The 15,585-nt window shown below is 33.8% G+C and overlaps 1 protein-coding gene across 2 annotated transcripts in view; it reads left to right on the top strand.

The window, feature by feature from the left end:
- Positions 1 to 3,539: 3,539 nt before the first annotated feature.
- Positions 3,540 to 15,585, top strand: part of B4GALT2 (beta-1,4-galactosyltransferase 2) — a 297,187-nt gene continuing 285,141 nt past the window's right edge. For both annotated transcript variants that reach the window (XM_053693401.1, XM_053693403.1), the window contains exon 1: positions 3,540 to 3,730. The gene's annotated coding sequence lies outside the window, so the exon portion shown is untranslated. The remainder of the gene's footprint in view (positions 3,731 to 15,585) is intronic.

Raw genomic sequence — 15,585 nt, 5'->3', positions numbered from 1 at the left:
TTTCTGTAAGTCTTCACAAGGTTGTCACACACTGGTGCTGGTATGTTGGCTCATTTCTGCATGCAGATCTCCGCTAGAGCAGTGATGTTTTGGGGCTGACGCTGGGCAACACAGACTTTCAACTCCCTTCAAAGGTTTTCTATTGGGTTGAGATCTGGAGACTGGCTAGGCCACTCCAGGACGTTGAAATGCTTCTTACGAAGCCACACCTTCGTTGCCCGTGCGGTGTGTTTGTGATCATTGTCATGCTGAAAGACCCAGCTGATGGAAGGAGGTTTGTACTCAAAATCTCACGATACATGGCCTCATTCATTCTTTCATGTACATGGATCAGTCGTCCTGTTCTCTTTGCAGAGAAACAGCCCCAAAGCATGATGTTGCCACCCCAATACTTCACAGTAGGTATGGTGTTCTTTGGTTGCAACTCGGCATTCTCTCTCCTCCAAACACGACGAATTGTGTTTCTACCAAACAGTTCTACTTTGGTTTCATCTGACCATATGACATTCTCCCAATCTACTTCTGGATCATCCAAATGCTATCTAGCATACTTCAGACGGGCCCGGACATGTACTGGCTTAAGCAGGGGGACACATCTGACACTGCAGGATCTGAGTCCCTGGCAGCGTAGTGTGTTCCTGATGGTAGCCTTTTTTAGGTTGGTCCCAGCTCTCTGCAGGTCATTCACTAGGTCCCCCCGTGTGGTTCTGGGATGTTTGCTCACTGTTCTTGTGATCATTTTGACCCCACGGGGTGAGATCTTGCGTGGAGCCCCAGATCGAGGGAGATTATCAGTGGTCTTGTATGTCTTCCATTTTCTAATTATTGCTCCCACAGTTGATTTCTTCACACCAAGCTACTTGCCTATTGCAGATTCAGTCTGGTGCAGGTCTACAATTTTGTTTCTGGTGTCCTTCGACAGCTCTTTGGTCTTCACCATAGTGGAGTTTAGAGTGTGACTGTTTGAGGTTGTGGACAGGTGTCTTTAATACTGATAACAAGTTCAAACAAGTACCATTAATACAGGTAATGAGTGGAGGACAGAGGAGCCTCTTAAAGAAGAAGATACAGGTCTGTGAGAGACAGAAATCTTGCTTGTTTGTAGGTGACCAAATACTTATTTTCCACCATAATATGCAAATACATTCTTTCCAAATCAGACAATGTGATTGTCTGGATTTGTTTCCACATTTTGTCTCTCATAGTTGAGGTATATGTGAAAAGAGAGAAAGAGAACAGCACTCCTGAGATAGAACAAAAGCTAGAATAACTTCCATGCCTGATCATTTATATTTGCAACTCAGGGTGCAGGTTCTTTTAGCACACTATGCCGCTTCACAGAGAAAAAATATCCTGTAGCACATCAGTCTGATCCTGCCCAATGACAGTCCAGCGCCAAAATACCAGGCAATTCTTCTATGAACAAGGGAAGCAACAACCCCAGACGATCGTTTCGGCCTTCAGTGGGCCTCGTCAGTGAGGTGCAGTTGAATCTCTCTAAGAGCATGTGTGCACGTGGTCCACGTCTGGCTTACCCATTACTCTTAGGGAGACCCAAGAGTAATTTACATAAATGTGAAAAAAGAGGGAGAGAACAGCACTCCTGAGATAGAACAAAAGCTAGAATAACTTCCATGCCTGTTCATTTATATTTGCAACTCAGGGTGCAGGTTCTTTGTTGAGGTATACCTATGATGAAACTTACAGGCCTCTGTCATTTTCTTAAGTGGGAGAACTTGCACAATTGGCGGCTGACTAAATACTTTTTTGCCCCACTGTATATATGGTGCAGTAGGGGGGGAGGTATAAGGGGAGCAGTATATTTGGGGGTCAGTGTATTTATATATAGAGAGTGCAGTAGGTGGGGGGAGGGAGTGATTTTTTGAGAGGAGCAGTATATTTGTGGGGCATTGTGTATATATAGGGGTGCAGTAGGTGGGGGAGGGAGTGATTTTTGAGAGGAGCAGTATATTTGTGGGGCATTGTGTATATATAGGGGTGCAGTAGGGAGTAATGTATGAGGGGAGCAGTATATTTGGGGAGGGGCAACAGTATATATATATATATATATATATATAGGGGCGCAGTAGGTGGGGGAGGGAGTGATGTATAAAGGAAGCAGTATAATTTGGGTAAGGGCTATGCATGTATGAGAGTGATGTATGAGGGGAGCAGTATATTTGAAGGGGTAATGTGTATATATAGGGGTGCAGTAGGTGGGGGAGGGAGTGATGTATGAGGGGAGCAGTATATTTGGGGGAAGTGCATATATAGGGGTTTCAGTAGGGGAGGTAGTGATGTATGAGAGGAGCAGTATATTTGAGGAGGGGGCAGTATATCTATAGGGGTGATGTATGAATGGAGCAGTATTTTTGGGTAAGGGGTGTGCTAGGGAATAAGCTGGGTAAGGTAGGGCTATGTATAGTGAGAGAGTTAGCTCAGTTTACAGGCACTTGGCCTGTTATACAGAGGGTGGGCACTGGGAGGGGTCGGGCTTAGTATACAGGGGGTAGGCTGACTATAGAGGGGTCGGGCTCAGTATACAGGGGGTGGGCTGGGTATAGAGGGGTTGGGCTCAGTATACAGGGGGTGGGCTGACTGTAGAGGGGTTGGGCTCTGTATACAGAGGGTGTCTGACTAAAGGGGGTGGGTTGAGCAGTATATTTGGGGCGGGGCAGTGTATATAGGGGGTGCAGTAGGTGGGGAGGGAGTGATGTATGAGGGGAGCAGTATATTTGGGGAGGGGCAACAGTATATATATATATGTATATATATGTAATATATATATATATAGGGGTACAGTAGGTGGGGGAGGGAGTGATGTATAAAGGAAGCAGTATAATTTAGGTAAGGAGTATGCATGTATGAGGGTGATGTATGAGGGGAGCAGTATATTTGAAGGGGTGATGTATATAAAGGGGTGCAGTAGGTGGGGGAGGGAGTGATGTTTTTCAGGGAGCAGTATATTTGGGGGACAGTGCATATATAGGGGTTTCAGTAGGGGAGGGAGTGATGTATGAGGGGAGCAGTATATTTGGGGGACAGTGCATATATAGGGGTTTCAGTAGGGGAGGGAGTGATGTATGAGGGCAGCAGTATATTTGGGGGACAGTGCATATATAGGGGTTTCAGTAGGGGAGGGAGTGATGTATGAGGGGAGCAGTATATTTGGGGGACAGTGCATATATAGGGGTTTCAGTAGGGAAGGTAGTGATGTATGAGAGGAGCAGTATATTTGAGGAGGGGGCAGTATATATATATATATATATATATATATATATATATATATATATATATATATATATATATAGGGGTGATGTATGAATGGAGCAGTATTTTGGGGTAAGGGTGTGCTGGGGAATAAGCAGGGTAAGGTAGGGCTATGTATAATGAGAGAGTGAGCTCAGTAGTTTACAGGCGCTGGGCCTGTTATACAGAGGGTGGGCTGAGTATACAGGAGGTGGGCTGAGTATAGAGGATCTGGGTTGACTATAGAGGGGTCGGGCTGAGTATAGAGGGGTGGGCTGAGTAGACTGAGGGGTGGGCGCTGTGTTCGGGTCGGGGCTTCGTCTGTGTGGCAGTTCTCGTTACCGGTACAGCTCCCTCAGAAGCGGGTACACGGAGCGGTATCACGGGGGGATGGAGCGGTATCGGGCTGGGGAGAGCAGCAGCAGCGGGGAGCCGAGCTGTGCTGCCAGCATCATTTCTGCACCGAGCCGGTGACCGACGGGTAAGTGTGATGGCCCCGGGGCCCATATATAGTATGTACCGGTGTAATGACAGCGCTGGTGCCTGCGAGACGCCTGTAAAGGGGGATTATGGGAACCGGGGAGGTCCCGTTATACAGATGTCTATTGTACCCGATGTGTGTGTAGTACTAGTGCCCGGGCTAACGTATTGTCTGCTCTGAGTATGTACAGTGCGTGTATAATGTATATGTGCAGTCAGTGTGTGTGTATATGTATAGTGTATAATGTATATGTATAGTGTGTATATGTATAGTCAGTGTGTGTGTATATGTATAGTCAGTGTGTGTGTATATGTGTATAATGTATATGTATAGTGTGTATATGTATAGTCAGTGTGTGTGTATATATGTATATGTGCAGTAAGTGTGTGTGTATATGTATAGTGTATAATGTATATGTATAGTCAGTGTGTGTGTATATGTATAGTGTATATGTATAGTGTATAATGTATATGTATAGTCAGTGTGTGTATCTGTATAGTGTATAATGTATATGTATAGTGTGTATATGTATAGTCAGTGTGTGTGTATATGTATAGTGTATATGTATAGTCAGTGTGTGTGTATATGTGTATAATGTATATGTATAGTGTGTATATGTATAGTCAGTGTGTGTGTATATATGTATAGTGTATAATGTATATGTACAGTCAGTGTGTGTGTGTATGTATAGTGTATAATGTATATGTATAGTGTGTGTATAATGTATATGTATAGTCAGTGTGTGTGTATATATGTATAGTGTTTAATGTATATGTACAGTCAGTGTGTGTTTGTATGTATAGTGTATAATGTATATGTATAGTGTGTGTATAATGTATATGTATAGTCAGTGTGTGTGTATATATGTATAGTGTATAGTGTATATGTACAGTCAGTGTGTGTGTGTATGTATAGTGTATAGTGTATATGTATAGTCAGTGTGTGTGTATATATGTATAGTGTATAATGTATATGTATAGTGTGTATATGTATAGTCAGTGTGTGTGTATATATGTATAGTGTATAATGTATATGTACAGTCAGTGTGTGTGTGTATGTATAATGTATATGTATAGTGTGTGTATAATGTATATGTATAGTCAGTGTGTGTGTATATATGTATAGTGTATAGTGTATATGTACAGTCAGTGTGTGTGTGTATGTATAGTGTATAATGTATATGTATAGTCAGTGTGTGTGTATATGTATAGTGTATAATGTATATGTATAGTCAGTGTGTGTGTATATGTATAGTGTATAATGTATATGTATAGTGTATAATGTATATGTATAGTTAGTGTGTGTGTATATGTATAGTGTATATTTATAGTCAGTGTGTGTGTATATGTATAGTGTATAATGTATATGTATAGTCAGTGTGTGTATATGTATAGTGTATAATGTATATGTATAGTCAGTGTGTGTGTATATATGTATAGTGTATAATGTATATGTATAGTCAGTGTGTGTATATGTATAGTGTATAATGTATATGTATAGTCAGTGTGTGTGTGTATATGTATAGTGTATAATGTATATGTATAGTCAGTGTGTGTATATGTATAGTGTATAATGTATATGTATAGTCAGTGTGTGTATATGTATAGTGTATAATGTATATGTATAGTCAGTGTGTGTATATGTATAGTGTATAATGTATATGTATAGTCAGTGTGTGTGTATATGTATAGTGTATAATGTATAAGTATAGTCAGTGTGTGTGTATATGTATAGTGTATAATGTATAGTGTATATGTATAGTCAGTGTGTGTGTATATGTATAGTGTATAATGTATATGTATAGTGTATAATGTATATGTATAGTCAGTGTGTGTATATGTATAGTGTATAATGTATATGTATAGTCAGTGTGTGTATCTGTATAGTGTATAATGTATATGTATAGTCAGTGTGTGTATCTGTATAGTGTATAATGTATATGTATAGTCAGTTTGTGTATCTGTATAGTGTATAATGTATATGTATAGTCAGTGTGTGTGTATGTATAGTGTATAATGTATATGTATAGTGTATAATATATATGTATAGTGTATAATGTATATGTATAGTCAGTGTGTGTGTATAATGTATATGTATAGTGTATAATGTGTATATATATATATATATAGTCAGTGTGTGTATCTGTATAGTGTATAATGTATATGTACAGTCATTGTGTGTATATGTATAGTGTATAATGTATATGTATAGTCAGAGTGTGTATCTGTATAGTGTATAATATATAGTGTATAATGTATAGTGTATAATGTATATGTATAGTCAGTGTGTGTATCTGTATAGTGTATAATGTATATGTATAGTCAGTGTGTGTATCTGTATAGTGTATAATGTATATGTATAGTCAGTGTGTGTATATGTATAGTGTATAATGTATATGTATAGTCAGTGTGTGTGTATATGTATAGTGTATAATGTATAAGTATAGTCAGTGTGTGTGTATATGTATAGTGTATAATGTATAGTGTATAATGTATAGTGTATATGTATAGTCAGTGTGTGTGTATATGTATAGTGTATAATGTATATGTATAGTGTATAATGTATATGTATAGTCAGTGTGTGTATATGTATAGTGTATAATGTATATGTATAGTCAGTGTGTGTATCTGTATAGTGTATAATGTATATGTATAGTCAGTGTGTGTATCTGTATAGTGTATAATGTATATGTATAGTCAGTGTGTGTATCTGTATAGTGTATAATGTATATGTATAGTCAGTGTGTGTGTATGTATAGTGTATAATGTATATGTATAGTGTATAATATATATGTATAGTGTATAATGTGTGTATATATATATATATATATATATATATATATATATATATATATATATATATATATAGTCAGTGTGTGTATCTGTATAGTGTATAATGTATATGTACAGTCATTGTGTGTATATGTATAGTGTATAATGTATATGTATAGTCAGAGTGTGTATCTGTATAGTGTATAATATATAGTGTATAATATATAGTGTATAGTGTATAATGTATATGTATAGTCAGTGTGTGTATCTGTATAGTGTATAATGTATATGTATAGTCAGTGTGTGTATCTGTATAGTGTATAATGTATATGTATAGTCAGTGTGTGTATCTGTATAGTGTATAATGTATATGTATAGTCAGTCTGTGTATCTGTATAGTGTATAATGTATATGTATAGTCAGTGTGTGTATCTGTATAGTGTATAATGTATATGTATAGTCAGTGTGTGTATCTGTATAGTGTATAATGTATATGTATAGTCAGTGTGTGTGTATGTATAGTGTATAATGTATATGTATAGTGTATAATATATATGTATAGTGTATAATGTATATGTATAGTCAGTGTGTGTGTATAATGTATAGTGTATAATGTATATGTATAGTCAGTGTGTGTATATGTATAGTGTATAATGTATATGTATAGTCAGTGTGTGTGTGTATATGTATAGTGTATAATGTATATGTATAGTCAGTGTGTGTGTATAATGTATATGTATAGTGTATAATGCATATGTATAGTTTATATGTATAGTCAGTGTGTGTGTATATGTATAGTGTATAATGTATATGTATAGTCAGTGTGTGTGTATATATATGTATAGTGTATAATGTATATGTGCAGTCAGTGTGTGTGTATATGTATAGTGTATAATGTATATGTATAGTCAGTGTGTGTGTATATATGTATAGTGTATAGTCAGTGTGTGTGTATATATGTATAGTGTATAATGTATATGTACAGTCAGTGTGTGTGTATAATGTATAGTGTATAATGTATATGTATAGTCAGTGTGTGTATATGTATAGTGTATAATGTATATGTATAGTCAGTGTGTGTGTGTATATGTATAGTGTATAATGTATATGTATAGTCAGTGTGTGTGTATAATGTATATGTATAGTGTATAATGCATATGTATAGTTTATATGTATAGTCAGTGTGTGTGTATATGTATAGTGTATAATGTATATGTATAGTCAGTGTGTGTGTATATGTATAGTGTATAATGTATATGTATAGTCAGTGTGTGTGTATATGTATAGTGTATAATGTATATGTATAGTGTATAATGTATATGTATAGTCAGTGTGTGTGTATATGTATAGTGTATATGTATAGTCAGTGTGTGTGTATATGTATAGTGTATAATGTATATGTATAGTCAGTGTGTGTATATGTATAGTGTATAATGTATATGTATAGTCAGTGTGTGTGTATATATGTATAGTGTATAATGTATGTGTGTATATGTATAGTGTATAATGTATATGTATAGTCAGTGTGTGTATATGTATAGTGTATAATGTATATGTATAGTCAGTGTGTGTGTATATGTATAGTGTATAACGTATAAGTATAGTCAGTGTGTGTGTATATGTATAGTGTATAATGTATATGTATAGTCAGTGTGTGTGTATATGTATAGTGTATATGTATAGTCAGTGTGTGTGTATGTATAGTGTATAATGTATATGTATAGTGTATAATATATATGTATAGTGTATAATGTATATGTATAGTCAGTGTGTGTGTATAATGTATATGTATAGTCAGTGTGTGTATATGTATAGTGTATAATGTATATGTATAGTGTATAATGTATATGTATAGTCAGTGTGTGTGTATAATGTATATGTATAGTGTATAATGCATATGTATAGTTTATATGTGTAGTCAGTGTGTGTGTATATGTATAGTGTATAATGTATATGTCAGTGTGTGTAAATGTATATGTATAGTTTGTGTATAATGTGTGTGTATAATGTATAAGTACTGTCAGTGTATGTGTATATGTATAGTGTATAATGTATAGTGTGTGTATATGTATAGTGTATAATGTATATGTATAGTCGGTGTGTGTGTGTATATATGTATAGTGTATAATGTATATGTACAGTCAGTGTGTGAATATGTATAGTGTATAATGTATGTGTATAGTTTGTGTATAATGTGTGTGTGTATATGTATAGTGTATAATGTATATGTACAGTCAGTGTGTGTATATGTATAGTGTATAATGTATATGTACAGTCAGTGTGTGTAAATGTATATGTATAGTTTGTGTATAATGTGTGTGTATAATGTATAAGTACTGTCAGTGTGTGTGTATATGTATAGTGTATAATGTATAGTGTGTGTATATGTATAGTGTATAATGTATATGTATAGTCGGTGTGTGTGTGTATATGTATAGTGTATAATGTATATGTACAGTCAGTGTGTGAATATGTATAGTGTATAATGTATGTGTATAGTTTGTGTATAATGTGTGTGTATAATGTATAAGTACAGTCAGTGTGTGTGTATATGTATACTGTATAATGTATATGTATAGTCAGTGTGTGTGTATATGTATAGTGTATAATGTATATGTATAGTCAGTGTGTGTGTGTATATGTATAGTGTATAATTTAAATGTATAGTCAGTGTGTGTGTGTATATGTATAGTGTATAATGTATATGTATAGTGTTTGTGTGTATAATGTGTGTGTGTGTATATATATATATATATATATATATATATATATATATATATATATATATATAGTGTGTGTGTATACTGTATATGTATAGTGTATAATGTAAATGTATAGTGTGTGTGTGTGTGTAATGCATATGTATAGTCACTGTGTGTGTGTATATGTATAGTGTATAATGTATATGTATAGTGTGTGTATAATGTATATGTACAGTCAGTCATGTATAGTCAGTATAATGTATATGTACAGTCAGTGTGTGTATATGTATAGTGTATAATGTATATTTATAGTGTATAATGTATATGTATAGTCAGTGTGTGTATCTTTATGGTGTATAATGTATATGTACAGTCAGTGTGTATCTGTATAGTGTATAATGTATATGTATAGTGTATAATGTATATGTATAGTCAGTGTGTGTATCTGTATAGTGTATAATGTACATGTATAGTCAGTGTGTGTATCTGTATAGTGTATAATGTACATGTATAGTCAGTGTGTGTATCTGTATAGTGTATAATGTATATGTATAGTCAGTGTGTGTGTATATGTATAGTGTATAATGTATATGTATAGTCAGTGTGTGTGTGTATGTATAGTGTATAATGTATATGTATAGTGTATAATATATATGTATAGTGTATAATGTATATGTATAGTCAGTGTGTGTGTATAATGTATATGTATAGTGTATAATGTGTATATATATATATATATATATATATATATATATATATATATATATATATATATATATATATAGTCAGTGTGTGTATCTGTATAGTGTATAATGTATGTGTATAGTTTGTGTATAATGTGTGTGTATAATGTATAAGTACAGTCAGTGTGTGTGTATATGTATAGTGTATAATGTATATGTACAGTCAGTGTGTGTAAATGTATATGTATAGTTTGTGTATAATGTATAAGTACTGTCAGTGTGTGTGTATATGTATAGTGTATAATGTATAGTGTGTGTATATGTATAGTGTATAATGTATATGTATAGTCGGTGTGTGTATGTGTATATGTATAGTGTATAATGTATATGTACAGTCAGTGTGTGAATATGTATAGTGTATAATGTATGTGTATAGTTTGTGTATAATGTGTGTGTATAATGTATAAGTACAGTAAGTGTGTGTGTATATGTATACTGTATAATGTATATGTATAGTCAGTGTGTGTGTATATGTATAGTGTATAATGTATATGTATAGTCAGTGTGTGTGTGTATATGTATAGTGTATAATTTAAATGTATAGTCAGTGTGTGTGTGTATGTATAGTGTATAATGTATATGTATAGTGTTTGTGTGTATAATGTGTGTGTGTATATATATATATATATATATATATATATATATATATATATATATATATATATATATATATAGTGTGTGTATACTGTATATGTATAGTGTATAATGTATATGTATAGTGTGTGTGTGTATAATGCATATGTATAGTTGGTGTGTGTGTGTGTGTATATGTATAGTGTATAATGTATATGTACAGGCAGTGTGTGAATATGTATAGTGTATAATGTATGTGTATAGTTTGTGTATAATGTGTGTGTATAATGTATAAGTACAGTCAGTGTGTGTGTATATGTATACTGTATAATGTATATGTATAGTCAGTGTGTGTGTGTGTATGTATAGTGTATAATTTAAATGTATAGTCAGTGTGTGTGTATATGTATAGTGTATAATGTATATGTATAGTGTTTGTGTGTATAATGTGTGTGTGTGTATATATATATATATATATATATATATATATAGTGTGTGTGTATACTGTATATGTATAGTGTATAATGTATATGTATAGTGTGTGTGTGTGTGTGTATAATGCATATGTATAGTCACTGTGTGTGTGTATATGTATAGTGTATAATGTATATGTATAGTGTGTGTATAATGTATATGTACAGTCAGTGTGTGTATATGTATAGTGTATAATGTATATGTATAGTCAGTGTGTGTATCTTTATACTGTATAATGTATATGTACAGTCAGTGTGTATCTGTATAGTGTATAATGTATATGTATAGTCAGTGTGTGTATCTGTATAGTGTATAATGTACATGTATAGTCAGTGTGTGTATCTGTATAGTGTATAATGTATATGTATAGTCAGTGTGTGTGTATATGTATAGTGTATAATGTATATGTATAGTCAGTGTCTGTGTATGTATAGTGTATAATATATATGTATAGTGTATAATGTATATGTATAGTCAGTGTGTGTATAATGTATATGTATAGTGTATAATGTGTATATATATAGTCAGTGTGTGTATCTGTATGGTGTATAATGTATATGTACAGTCATTGTGTGTATATGTATAGTGTATAATGTATATGTATAGTCAGTGTGTGTATCTGTATAGTGTATAATGTATATGTAGTCAGTGTGTGTATCTGTGTAGTGTATAATGTATAGTGTATAATGTATATGTATAGTCAGTGTGTGTATCTGTATAGTGTATAATGTATATGTATAGTCAGTGTGTGTATCTGTATAGTGTATAATGTATATGTATAGTCAGTGTGTGTGTATGTATAGTGTATAATGTATATGTATAGTGTATAATATATATGTATAGTGTATAATGTATATGTATAGTCAGTGTGTGTGTATAATGTATAGTGTATAATGTATATGTATAGTCAGTGTGTATATGTATAGTGTATAATGTATATGTATAGTGTATAATGTATATGTATAGTCAGTGTGTGTATCTGTATAGTGTATAATGTACATGTATAGTCAGTGTGTGTATCTGTATAGTGTATAATGTATATGTATAGTCAGTGTGTGTGTATATGTATAGTGTATAATGTATATGTATAGTCAGTGTGTGTGTATGTATAGTGTATAATGTATATGTATAGTGTATAATATATATGTATAGTGTATAATGTATATGTATAGTCAGTGTGTGTGTATAATGTATATGTATAGTGTATAAATAATGTGTATATATATAGTCAGTGTGTGTATCTGTATAGTGTATAATGTATATGTATAGTCAGTGTGTGTATCTGTATAGTGTATAATGTATATGTAGGCAGTGTGTGTATCTGTATAGTGTATAATGTATATGTATAGTCAGTGTGTGTATCTGTATAGTGTATAATGTATATGTAGTCAGTGTGTGTATCTGTATAGTGTATAATTTATATGTATAGTCAGTGTGTGTATCTGTATAGTGTATAGTGTATAATGTATATGTATAGTCAGTGTGTGTGTATGTATAGTGTATAATGTATATGTATAGTGTATAATATATATGTATAGTGTATAATGTATATGTATAGTCAGTGTGTGTGTATAATGTATAGTGTATAATGTATATGTATAGTCAGTGTGTGTGTATATGTATAATGTATATGTATAGTCAGTGTGTGTGTATATGTATAGTGTATAATGTATATGTATAGTCAGTGTGTGTGTATAATGGATATGTATAGTGTATATGTATAGTCAGTGTGTGTGTATATGTATAGTGTATAATGTATATGTACAGTCAGTGTGTGTAAATGTATATGTATAGTTTGTGTATAATTTGTGTCTATAATGTATAAGTACTGTCAGTGTGTGTATATGTATAGTGTATAGTGTTTAATGTATATGTATAGTTGGTGTGTGTGTATATGTATAGTGTATAATGTATATGTACAGTCAGTGTGTGAATATGTATAGTGTATAATGTATGTGTATAGTTTGTGTATAATGTGTGTGTATAAGTACAGTCAGTGTGTGTATATGTATAGTGTATATGTATAGTGTATAATGTATATGTATAGTCAGTGTGTGTGTATATGTATAGTGTATAATGTATATGTATAGTCAGTGTGTGTGTGTATATGTATAGTGAATAATTTAAATGTATAGTCAGTGTGTGTGTATATATGTATAATGTATATGTATAGTGTTTGTGTGTATAATGTGTGTGTGTATATATATATATATATATATAGTGTGTGTGTATACTGTATGTGTATAGTGTATAATGTATATGTATAGTGTGTGTGTGTGTGTGTGTGTATAATGCATATGTATAGTCAGTGTGTGTGTATATGTATAGTGTATAATGTATATGTATAGTGTGTGTATAATGCATAAGTATAGTCAGTGTGTGTATATGTATAGTGTATAATGTATATGTATAGTGTGTGTATAATGTATATGTACAGTCAGTGTGTGTGTATATGTATAGTGTATAATGTATATGTATAGTGTATAATGTAATGTATATGTATAGTTTGCATATAATGTGTGTGTGTATAATGTATAAGTACAGTCAGCGTGTGTGTATATGTATAGTGTATAATATATATGTACAGTCAGTGTGTGTATAATGTATATGTACAGTAAGTGTGTGTGTATAATGTATATGTACAGTCAATGTGTGTGTGTATGTATAGTGTATAATGTATATGTATAGTGTGTATAATGTTCATGTATAGTTTGTGTATAATGAGTGTGTATAATGTATATGTATAGTGTGTGTGTGTGTATAGTATATGTATAGTGTGTATGTGTGATATAGATATATAGATATAGATAGTGTGTGTATATATGCATAGTTTGTGTGTATATAAATATTGTTTTATGTGTATATAAATGTAGTGTGTGTATATAAATATAAAGTATGTGTGTATATATATATATATATATATATATATATATATATATATATATATATATATATATAGTATATCTACTGTATATCTACCCCACAAAGTGCTTTTATTGTAAAAACAAAATGCTGGTAGTCATTGTTTGATATATTGTACTTAGTATGTTTGGGAAAAGCACTTTATTTACAGAGTTATTTACATTTGCTTGATATATTTTGCATTCTACGCTTGTGAAAACTAGAGTATTTACATACCCATAACAAATATTTCCTGTTAAGAGATGGCAGAGGTGGTGGTGCTCAGTACCGGTGAGTACAACCCCCCCAAATAAGCTGTGTGTGTATAGAAAGGGTATGTATATATGTATAGTGTGTTTGTGTGTTATTTCATTCCGAATTGTATTAAAAGTTACGTTTTAACTATACCATGGTTAAAGGGACAGTCTAGTCATAATTAAACTTTCATGACTCAGATAGGACATACTATTTTAAACAATTTTCCAATTTACTTTTATGAATGAATGAGTAACTTGTATAGCGCTACACTGCAAAATAAATCGCCTCAAGGCGCTTTCCAGCCAGAAGCGGCCTGAGTTTTCAGAAAAAGTGGGTCTTGAGCTTCTTTCTGAAGGCTAGATGGTTTTCTTCTGAGCGGATATCCGCGGGTAGCGCATTTTATAGCCGGGGTCCTTTGACTGCGAATCTTCGTTCGCCTTTTGATTTGTATCATGTCTTGGGTATGTGGAGGAGGTTCTTGTTGGCTGACCGGAGAGGGCGACTTGGGATGTAGTGCTGTATTTTATTTCAGAGGTATTTTGGGGCTTTTCCTTGTGTTAATTTGTGGGTGAGGCAGAGGGTCTTGAATTTAACACAATCTTTCAGTAGGTGAAGAAGGTGGTGAGACCCGCTGAGTACTGATCCTATTTGTGCGACCATTGTCCTGTCTGAGTCAAAGATGACTTCAAGGCTTTTGGCTTTGGCGCTTGGGGTGATGGTTTGTCTGAGGATGGTAGGTGGGTTGGATGTTTTGCTGTGCTGTCTGTTTCGGTTTGCGTGGAGAAAGAGGACTTCTGTTTTGGATCCGTTGAGTTTTAGGGAGCTCTCAGTCATCCATGCGTCGATCAATGAGAGGCAGTTTTCCAGGGCATGGTATTGGTCTATCTTGTTGGTGATGCGCAGGTAGAGTTGAGTGTCATTGACGTAAGGAGTGATAGAGCAGGTTCTGGTTGCTGATGATTTTGGAGGAGTGGACGGAGGTAGATATTGAAGCACACGCACGACAGGGGTGATCCTTGAGGGACTCTGCATGTGATTTTATATGCTTCTGAGGTGAAGGCGCCTAGTTTCACTTTCTGGGATCTGTTTTCTAGGAAGGATGCAAACCAGGGTAGGTCCAAGTCTGCGACTCCAGCTATTTCTGTGAGACAAATGAGCAGGGTCTTGTGGTCTACTTTGTCGAAGTCTGTGCTGAGGTCCAGTAGCATCAGGAGGCACAATTCTCCAACACCTGCTGCTTCAAGGGCATCATCCCAGATCTTGAGGAGCGCCATTTCAGTCCCGTGGCCAGTGCGGAAACCAGAATGTAATGGATCCAGGAGTTCAATGGTGTCTAGATGGGGCTGTAGCTGGTGTACTACTGCTTTCTCGATAATCTTGGAGAGGGTGTTGAGGCTTGTGACAGGTTTGGGGTTGTTTGAGTTTTTGGGGTC

This window comes from Bombina bombina, chromosome 10 (assembly GCF_027579735.1).
Source record: "Bombina bombina isolate aBomBom1 chromosome 10, aBomBom1.pri, whole genome shotgun sequence".
Classification (NCBI taxonomy): domain Eukaryota; kingdom Metazoa; phylum Chordata; class Amphibia; order Anura; family Bombinatoridae; genus Bombina; species Bombina bombina.
This window is presented reverse-complemented; position numbering and strand designations above follow the sequence as displayed.